The sequence below is a fragment of the Lissotriton helveticus genome, chromosome 6 (genome assembly GCF_964261635.1).
Source record: "Lissotriton helveticus chromosome 6, aLisHel1.1, whole genome shotgun sequence".
In the NCBI taxonomy this organism is placed as follows: domain Eukaryota; kingdom Metazoa; phylum Chordata; class Amphibia; order Caudata; family Salamandridae; genus Lissotriton; species Lissotriton helveticus.
In genome coordinates, this window is record NC_136067.1 from 2122415631 (window position 1) to 2122426837 (window position 11207).

The 11207-nt window shown below is 45.5% G+C and overlaps 1 pseudogene; it reads right to left on the reverse strand.

Annotated features, from left to right (window-relative positions):
- Positions 1-1424: 1424 nt before the first annotated feature.
- LOC144763085 (mRNA export factor pseudogene) lies at positions 1425-3270 on the reverse strand (annotated as a pseudogene).
- Positions 3271-11207: the final 7937 nt, after the last annotated feature.

Here is an 11207-nt window from a genome sequence, read left to right on the forward strand (position 1 = left end):
CCGAGTAGGGTCTCGAGTTCAGGCCCAACTGCGCACTGCCCCGGCTCCGCCCCATCCGTATTGAGCATTATCTTAGCTATTTAAGTGTCCGAGGGCTGCTTTTGCTGATGGTTGGGTGTCCCGGCGCATCCGCTGCTCTGTATTCTTCTCGTGCCATGGAATAGGGACAGCTAGTACTCTGGATTTTGGTCGAATTGATGGGCTCGAGCGGGAGCTCCGCTACAGTATGGCCATCTTGGTCCATGACCAAGCCACGCCCCCTCAAGATCCTGATATTCTTACATATGTACGTTAGACACTTACAGTGCTTTCCATAGGGTTGTGATATACATAAATATCTACGTCAGACAACCGCAGTGTTTTCCATAGAGTTCTGATATACTTATATATCTACGTCAGACACCTGAAATGCTTTCCATAGGGTTCTGATATAATTACGTATCTACGTCAGACACCGGTGGGGCTGTCTTAGGCCTCTGATATATTGATGTATCTACGTTAAACACCAGCAGTGCTTTCCATAGTTTTCTGATATACTTACATATCTACGTCAGACACCTGCAGTGATGTCCACAGAGTTCTGATATACTTACATATCTACGTCAGACAACCGCAGTGCTTTTCATAGGTTTCTGATAAACTTACATATCTAAGTCAGACAAATGTAGTGATTTCCCTAGGGTTCTGATATATACTTACATATCTACGTCAGAAATCCGCAATGCTTTCGATAGGGTTCTTATATACTTACATATCTACGTCAGACAAATGCAGTGCTTTGCATTGGGTTCTGATATACTTACATATCTAGATGAGACACCTGAAATGCTGTACATAGAGTTCTGATATACCTACATATCTACGTCAGACAACTGCATTGCTTTTCATAGGATTCTGATAAACGTACATATCTAAGTCAGACAAATGTAGTGCTTTCCCTAGGGTTCTGATAGACTTACATATCTACATCAGACACCTGAAATGCTATCCATAGAGTTCTGATATACCTACATATCTACGTCAGACACCTGCTGTGCTTTCCATAGGGTTCCGATATAATTACATATCTATGTCAGAGACCCGCAGCGCTTTTCATAGGGTTCCTGTATACTTACATATCTACATCAGATATCCACAGCGCTAGCCATAGGGTTCTGCTGTACTTACATAATTATGTCAGACACCTGCAGTGCTGTCCATAGGGTTCTGATATACTGACATATCTATGTCAGACCTCCGCAGTGCTTTCCATAGAGTTCTCATATACTTACATATGTACGTCAGACACCTGCAGTGCTGTCCATAGGGTTCTGATATACTTCTCAGTGGCTATTAGTTCCAAGACCTACTACACGTGTCTGGTCCAAAACATATTTCCATAAGAAAGAAAGTCATTTCAAAAGCATCCTTTTAGTCGGACTCGCCTACTTCTTATTGTGAGGCTTTAAATCTTCTGCTGCGGGAAAATTTCATTTTTTCTTTTGAGGGTTGTAAAATTCATGGCCGTGGACCAATCGTAGCTGGATGCGTATGCACATATGTTTCCATTATTCTTAAAGGTGGGCGCAGATATTGGCTGATCTAATTGTACAGTTTTGTTCTTGCATCTTTATCCCAAAAGCCGAACCTTCCATCAGAAGCTGCTGTTGCTGGTGCGCCGTGGACAGGGTGAAATACAATCCCATCTAAGCATAGATGTCTTGAGCTGGGGCTGCATTAGCCCCATTCAAATGATGGCATTTAAAAGTGAAGTTAATATTTGTAGGATTTGGCGGGTTGATGTACTGGATCCTTCAATACTCCACAAAGCAAATCTAGGGGGTTTATTCTGTCTGTCTTTAAATATGGCTGGTGTTTGAGAGGAGAATCTATCCTCCTGAATTCTGAAGGTTTGTAAACTAAAAGATCTGTATCTGCAGTGGTGACAGCACCAATGGGGTAAACCACATCAGCAGCCATGGGGTAAACCACATCAGCAGCCATGGGGTAAACCACATCAGCAGCCAGGGGGTAAACCACATCAGCAGCCATGGGGTAAACCACATCAGCAGCCATGGGGTAAACCACATCAGCAGCGTTGGGGTAAACCACATCAGCAGCCATGGGGTAAATCACATCAGCAGCCATGGGGTAAACCACATCAGCAGCCATGGGGTAAACCACATCAGCATCCATGGGGTAAACCACATCAGCAGCCATGGGGTAAACCACATCAGCATCCATGGGGTAAACCACATCAGCAGCCATGGGGTAAACCACATCAGCAGCCATGGGGTAAACCACATCAGCATCCATGGGGTAAACCACAACAGCAGCAATGGGGTAAAGCACATTAGCAGCCATGGGGTAAACCACATCAGCAGCCATGGGGTAAACCACATCAGAAGTCAAGGGGTAAACCACATCAGCAGCCATGGGGTAAACCACATCAGCAACCTTGAGGTAAACCACATCAGCAGCCATGGGGTAAACCACATCAGCAGCCATGGGGTAAACCACATCAGCAGCCATAGGGTAACCCCATCAGCATCCATGGGGTAAACCACATCAGAAGTCAAGGGGTAAACCACATCAGCAGCCATGGGGTAAACCACATCAGCATCCATGGGGTAAACCACATCAGCAGCCATGGGGTAAACCACATTAGCAGCCATGGGGTAAACCACATCAGCAGCCATAGGGTAACCCCATCAGCATCCATGGGGTAAACCACATCAGAAGTCAAGGGGTAAACCACATCAGCAGCCATGGGGTAAACCACATCAGCAGCAATGGGGTAAACCACATCAGCAGCCATGGGGTAAACCACATCAGCAGCCATGGGGTAAACCACATCAGCAGCGCACAGTACATTTTTTCTTGCAGAGGCAATGTCAATAGAGGGTTTTTATCCCAGCTGCATGTCATTATAAACCTGTAATGTTTATGGCTTTTATTCAGCGAACAGTCCTGATAGGATATTCATGCTGTGCTACTTATATAGCTTGATTACGCGTCAAATCCCACATTTTTGCTGAATAATTACAGGAAGCTGTAAATACTTTGGTCCATCATCAGTCCTGGACCTGACTGCATCTGCAGAGCCTTTGCAATACTTTGTCCATTGTCTGCACATCCTACACTGCACACCATTAGCCAGGACCCAGGTAATGTGGGTGGACTGAAAGAAAGGCAGCTTAGACTTTTATCTGGTGGAGATGTGACTTCAATATCTATCATGGGATCGTTGTTATCGATACTTGATCAAAACAAGCTCGTACTGGCTCGCATACGGCTCACCGGCAGGCAGCAAGCACTGCCTCTCACCGCCTACACTTTCTTCTCCCTGGTCACACAATAAATGTGCCCTCCTCATGGCATATGATGCAATATACTGTAGGGATGTGTGAAGTACTTTCCTGCCATGACCCCCCGTCCTTGAAGCCCTTGGACTAGAGTACAACTCTTCTCACCATCCCTGCAGCTATTCTCTTGTCCTGACAGGCCTCTTTCCAGTCCCCTGCCCCTGCAGCCTCAGCCTTCTATCCCCATATACTTGAGGTAGGCTGTAATGGTTATCATCCTCCAGCCTCAGGGGCCCCTATCTTCATATGCAGTGCTTCACAGCACTCTGTTGTGAGAGGGGCCATCTATAGGGTCGTGGGAGTGGGTGGAAGGCAGCAGCTCCCACTGAGGACTGGGTACCTGTGTCTGCATGGCGGTCTCTTAGAACGGTCCCTGCCTCTGTTGCTACCATTTTTTAGGCTGATAGACACATGGTATATGAAACTGCAAGTCCCACAATGCAACTTTAAATGTAAACTGTGCATACAGGCAGTGTAAGGCTGACTCAAGAGGGGTGTAGCATCTTCCCCAGCACTGGAGCATGTAAATGAATCACGCCACACACGGAGCTGCGCTTCAGACTTCTTTATTCTCAAACATTCAATGCACACTCATGTTATTTGTCCCATAACCACACCCTAACACCTCCCAGCATGCTACGTAGTTCCTGTTTATAGTCCGTCCAGAAGCACGTGGGACCTAGTGAGTACAGCATTAATACACTACATCTCCCCCTTTGTTAAATAAAAAGATGGCAAACATTGCTATAAATCACATCTCAATTACTCAGCAAGGCGCTCACACTTATCTACCGGCACGGGTGATCTGAGGTGATCGAGATCCACCCTGATCAGGCACGGGCGGCCCAGGCTCAAGTGACTGAGCTGGACCTGCGGGCAGGGTTGCCTTACAAGTGCTTTCAGGACTCAACACATGTTGAGGTAGGTGTTTACAGACAGACGGCATGGTAGGCTAACTCAAGAGGGGGAGGGGAGTCAGCTCCTTTGGACAAAAGAGGGGAGTATCTGGCCTCCAAACCAGGAGCACACTGCATAATGCACAGAACTAAATGTGACTTCTAGTGAGTGAGTGTGCAGAGCTGAACCGCACAAATGGTGCTGCCGTATGTGCTGTGCACAAGGACAGAAGGAGGGGGCAGGAGCAGAGGGCACAGGAGGAAGGGGCACAGCAGAGAGGGGACAGGAGGCAGGGCACAGAAAGAGGGTGAAGGAGGCAAGGCACAGGAGAAGATGGCACAGGAGGGAGGGACACAAGAGCCTGTAAGTCACTGAACCGCACACGTGCTGCAGTCCTATGTGCTGTATGCAAAGACAGAAGGAAGGGGGCAGGAAAGGAGGGGGCAGGAAGAAGGGGCACAGGGAGGAGCACAGGAGGCACTGCATATAGTGCCAATATCGGCCTCTAACCCCAAACCGCTAACAACAAGTTCTTCAATCACAGACACCACACAAAGTTTTGTTGGGAAAAGTTGTTGCAGCTTTATTTGTATAAACAATATGCCAACACATTGGGTTAACTTACGGACGATCCAGGGTCAGGCCGCCCCTCGGGACCTGCCCACCTGATGAGCCATAAACCCCTGTGGTAGTAACCGCGGGGTGTTGTCAATGTTGGGGGAAGGGCTATCTCTTCCCCCCGGCGGACCTCTAGTCCACCCCTTACTCATGCCCTTCCCCCTACGGGGGCTGAGCCAAGCGTTGCAGGCAACCCCCGGTTGCTCAGGTCCACAACCGCCCGCAGGACTAACGGGGCGCCGTCACTCCTCCAGGATCCCACCGAGGTTCTCCCTGGGGATAATTGGCTCTTGCACCCTTACTGTGCTCCTGTAGAGGGTACCCTTCTGAACCTTCCAGCATTGGATCGCCCTGTAACTCCGCCTGCAACACAAACAAACATAATATTAGATATTTTCCCCCCTCCCTGGCTGCTCGCCGCCGGGTTCGCGGTAGGGAGGGAAAACAGCGTCGGGCAGCACGAGCAGGAGGCCCTCGAGGGGAGGGGTTCTGTCCACCAGGCAACCAGGGTCAAAGAGGGCGCCAGGCCCGTGACCCTGGGCCTTATACCCTCGCTCCCCCGCCCACTGCCAGGCGGAAGTGACATCACTTGGGACCCACCGGGTCCCAACACAAGAACGCTCATCGGGCGCCGCCATCATGTGGCACTAAGGGTGGCCGCCCACGTAGGTGGCCCCCTACGGAGGCCCAGGGCAGCCTGTCAAGAGGGAGGAGCACAAGAGGAGGACTGGACAAAGTAACCTGACATGCAGGAAGACACAGTACAGTGTCGGCACATAATCTTATTCTAAAATCCAAGTCATGGGGCGCCAACGGCTGGGACCAGGAGCGGTGTGGTCTCAATGCAGACTGGTGCTCCCTGACTGGAGCCGTCGCTTTGGTAAAACAATAGAATAAGCTCAGTAATAGGTGATAAACATTCTTGTAAAAATGACAGCCAAGGTTAGTCGTGTCAGTGCTTTATATGAATTGTAAAAGGCAAATTTGACATAACAGAACATAAATAAATATATTTTAGTAGCAAGGCACACAGACCATAAGTTCAGAGAACTGCTAACAGCTCTAAGTGAAATCCGGCATAGATTCACCTTCTAAGGTGCGGAACAGGGTTCCTCTGTACGTAGAAATCCACAGTTCCTTTTACAGGACTTCCATCAAAGACAGTCACACATTCCACATGAATATAGAGTTCTCAGGGTGCGCACCAATAAGGAACGAGCAAGAAGAAACGGTTTACCACTGATACATTTGAAACTTCTCTCATGGTAGTAATACATTGGATTTGCAAGCATTCTCACAGTCTCCTTCTTATACATTGTATAATGGTAGTCTGGGACAGCCGAAAGGGTCCTTGATGAATTGCAGTGAAAGAAACTCTCTGGGAACTTTCTCCAGTTAGTCATGTGATTCTAATAACTCTTTATTTAGAATGAGGAGACTGCAATAGCCATGATGTGGTGTGTTGTGACGTTGATGCAAGACGGAGGACAGTGTAAACACAACGTAGGTTAGCCCAAGCTCAAATTGTGATGCGTTTAATAGGCAGAAATAAAATAACTCTGAGATTTATAAATCATCACTTAATTTCTTTATTACAAGACATCATTAATCATCTTCGGGCTCTTCTTGGAATCCATCAAGGTGTCATACAGATCGCTTTGCATTTCTTTGATTTTTAAATCAAGTATTTTCTTCCTCTTGTTGCTGACAGCTTCTTATGCCTGCAATCCAGCCCCTTTTGTGATGACATTTCTTTGAAAAACTGCAAAGAAACGAGCATGCATGCAATGCCAAGCAATAGAAGCAGAAGTGGGGTAGATGCAATTTCAGTATTCCCCCAGCTACACTCCTGAGCAATTCCCCTATCTTACTGAATCCTTTCCCAATGTTTCCAAATACAGACCCTGATCCTTCCCAAGCTCCTGACTACTCCAGCTCAATAAACCCATGTGTTATATATAGGGTTCCCGGTTTTCCGTTTAACCAGATTTTTACATATAAATATAGATGGAAAACAAGTTTTCCTTTATCTGTATTTATATATAAAAATGGGATAATACTAGTACATTTTGTCATTGACCATCTGGTGTCTCCCCCTCCTTAGAGGGTTAACAGGTGTCAGCCCAGGCTGAGACAGCTTCCCGGGAACACCAGAGTACTTCACAGGTCTTTGAAAGACCGTTTAGTTGTTAATGAGTCTTTGATGTTCTTTCACCCTTAGCCTCTGCCGATTGCACCAGCACCCGTCTTTTCCTCGCAGACTGGGTTTACAAGAGCAGCTTGCGATGCGTGCACATACAGGTGGTATCCCTGGACGTAAGAAATATCCAAGGCCTGCAGAGAAGGCTCAGCATTAGTGGCTGTTCGGGACGGGCGGGGAGCAGAGAAGGAAAAGGTCTCCGTGACTCCGTCTCTTGCTTCCTGCCCAGACTAGGGGTTGGTGGAATTTGCGTAATCGCGTTACGCAAATCTCCGCGAAACGGTAAAAAATGTCCGCGAACACACAGAAATTCTGCAAACACGCATAATTGCTTCTTCGCGATGCTTTTTTCCTGTTCGCAAATGCTGTTTGCGTGTTCGGGGGGGGGGAAATATCTTGCAAACCCGCATTTTAAGAACGTGAACAAGTAAAAAATTTCACGAAGTCGCGGAACGCATAATTTTGGGCAATTTCGCGTTCTCCGCGACATGCAAAATTACCCAAATTCCGCAAATTCCGCGAGCGGAACGGAATTTGCCACCCAGACCTAGCCCAGACAAGACAAGGAAGGTGTCTGCTTCTGCTCTGCCGCTGGCAGCTGCCCCCCTGCCCCTCTCTTTCTTACACTTATTCTCTCTCTGCTGGTCTAACTCCTCCTCACTTACCGAAAGCCGTGACTCAAGAAATGGTTCTGACCCTCTTTTTCTTCCTGAAGTTCATTGTTCCCCTGTGAAATGGATGAAAAAAAGAAAAACACTTTTGATGGAAATGCCGTTTTTACATATTTTCTATTCCAAAGTGCAGCCACAGAAATAAAAGGATCCAAACATGAAAAATCAATAACTAAGTAAAGCAAATCCTGGTACGCGGTGCCCTCGGGGGTCACAGAACCATGTGACGGGCTACGTACAGCACAGCAAAGGCAGTGTGGTGGTGTCCGCTACCACTCGAGAGTGGGCCATCAAGCGTCACCTCTACAGCTGCCGAGACGTCTCTGCATTTGAGAACATCGGCCGAGTGCTGGCCCAGCGCTGCCTGGTGGCTGGGATCAGTTCCATGGTCTACCAGGCCATTCCTTGGGATTTCCAGTCTGAGTCGGTCCAGCGCTTCCACAACACCATGAAGGAAGGTGGTATTGTCCTCAGCGAGTCACAACGAATACACTCATGACACCGCCTGTGGGGAGGAGAAACAATTACTCTTTAGTGGGGCCATTATCTGGCGAAAGTTTTCCATAAACAAACAACAGTATGAACATAAACCCTTGGAAGATGGCGACAATGCCTGCTTATTCAACATTTGTGCTTAAAGAGCCCGGGTAGTAATATTTGCTTCTGGACAGAACAGTCAAATTACTCTCTGTCCAAAGCATATCACTAAAGTCAATTCAGGACTATTCTCTCTGCTAGTTGGTGTCAAGACGTAGTGTTCTTAAAGTGGCCGGATCGGTTTTATTCAAACCCAAAAAACATTAGTGTCACTTTACTGAGTATGCCAGTGAAGCATCGTTTTCCCATGGTAGGGAAGTGCGCCAAACCTGGAGGTACAGCAATACCTGGTTGATGGGTATATTGGAAAAAAAATGTGTACGGCGGCTTTTTGTTCACGAATTTGGTCTTTTTAAACAATACTGTTTTGTTTTGTAAGCATATAAGCAGTGGACATTGAAATGGGTCCTTTCTGGGCCCTGCAGTTTTCTGGCATAAGCACTCACTGATTTCTGAATAGTGAGTGTAAAAGCGTTAAGTTCACCATGTTGATCCTCGTTATATATCATTATTTAATCTTTCATTCCCTATGAATGTTTGCGTTTTCCAGGGTGTTGTTACTATTTCCTTTAGGGAGCATATTGCTCTTGCCTAGTGTGTAATTTAAATTGAGTCGCATCCAGCTGTTTATATCAGATCAAATTTGATTGTAGTTGAAGGTAGTGTGAGTTTCTCTCAATGGGGCAGTATGGTGTTCAGTGAGGGAGCAGATGTGGCACTCTGCCTATGACAGAAACTGCAAGGCTCTGAGACAAATGGCTTGTGATAGCACTTTTAAGCATAATCAGGACATTCTGCAAATGGCAAAGTTTTCAAATGAATGTATAGTGTTGACCAATAAAAAATCGAGCGCATGTGTGCGTTGTCAATTTAAATAAATGTGGAAAAATACTAGCTGTAGCGTCGTCTTTTTCTTGTAGCAAATATAAATGTGGATAAATACAGAAAAAATGGCTAAAAAATAAATATGGATAAATACAGATGGAAATGGCAAAAAATACCATAAAAAACCAGGAGCCCTAGTCATATATATAATATTAATAATACAGCTGTCAAGCGGTTTACCTAAGCATGGAACTTATTCACAACATTCCTGCGCATGAATGACCTTGCAAATCACCTTCCTTCGTGAGGAGCAAATCCAGCACAAGGCAGTTTTGCATCATCATAGCTCTCATTGCAAGCAATTCCTTATTTATCACACTCAAAGTACCTACAGTGTTAGCGGTGAGGCGATCAACTACGGTGAATAGCTTTCTAATCTTCATGCCATTTCCTGCATACCAACTACCTGTCCACTGGTAAGGTAATTAGAAATAAGCCGACTTACCTCATACATAATAAATTCCCTTTATGCTGTCATCTAAGTTTGCAAAGGTTTCCACTTGAGCCTATAATCTTGCTTGCATTCACTCCATCCTAATTTCTCCACAGTCTCATTCCCCTCTGGCAGCCACAAAATGCACAAGGATCCTTTTTTGCTGATGGCAGTGTTTAATGCTGCAGCAACAAATGATGGATGGAACACCGAGTAAATAAAACATTCACCAACAGTCAAGTTGTGCAAATCAGTCTTCAGCACTTAATCATCTAGATGATTCACCGCCCTCACTGACGTCGGACGTTGCCGACAGTCAGATGACAGATTAACGTTACGTAAACCGTCCTTTAAATAAAACTTAATTGCTGAAGTTTATTTACCGGCTTCTCGGCTTACTTTCGTGGTCCGACCATTTGTTTGCTAAGTACATCAAATAGGAGGAAAGCAATAATTTACAGCCTGTTTTTAGAGAAACCAAGAAAACACGTCATAACAGACTCCTCTAAAGACTGGAGCTATTGTCTCTTGAAATCATCGACGTACCTTATTCAGCTTTCCTTTGCTTTAAATCAGATTGCTACACGGACACCTACGAATTTACAGATATATCAGTTTTTCTTTTGCGATATACACATCCGTATATCATCATTGAAGGATTGAAGTACTTACCTACTCGGTTTATATTACCGCTCTAGATTCAATAGTAGACGGAATCGATTAAGGACTTTAATAAAGTAATTGTGTGGCATTCCTGAGGAAGGCGCAGAGTGCCCCGAAACTCCAATAGAAGACCCATCTTATTTCCACTGTTTGTCTTTGTATTTTATGTATTGTGTGTCTCTTCTGAAACTATTTAGGACAACAACATTTGTATTTGTATTATGATTTATATTGTATCAACTGTTAGTTTGAGTTTTATAGCTTGCTGTTTGTATTTTATAAAAAAGAAATGTGTTCATTACATGTCTCAACATAAATTTAATAAATATATATTAAAATTATGAATTTTTAAACAATAACTTTTGATGTTACACTGAGTTCAATATATCAACTTGTCTAGGGTACTGAGTTTGTTGATTCCATAGATTGTTAATTGCCTAGGGTTGTTTTTCTTCCATTGCATATTTGCCCTGCTCTAGGAATCTTTACATACATTTTGCAGGTGGTCCTTGTTCTTTTCATTGCATTACTGTGTTTTTGACTAATCTAACTGGGATCCTGCCAATCAGGACCCCAGTCACTGTGCTTTCTTCTGAATTTAGACATTGGTAAGTACTGTGGTACTCTCTCAATTGGCTGCTGGTGTACCCTTGTAAGTCCCTAGAATATGGTACTGAGGTACCCAGGATAAAGGTACACCAGGGGTCTCCCATGGGCTGCAGCATGTACTGTGCCACCCATAGGAGTCCACTCAAACTGTGACTACAGGCCTGCCATTGCAGCCTGTTTGGGTGGGTGCTAGCACCCCTCACAACAGATATAAGTTTCCTTATATATGAGGTTATTGCACTTAAACCTATAAATCACCCCATGGCAGGCTCTTCAGTCCTGAGGGCAGG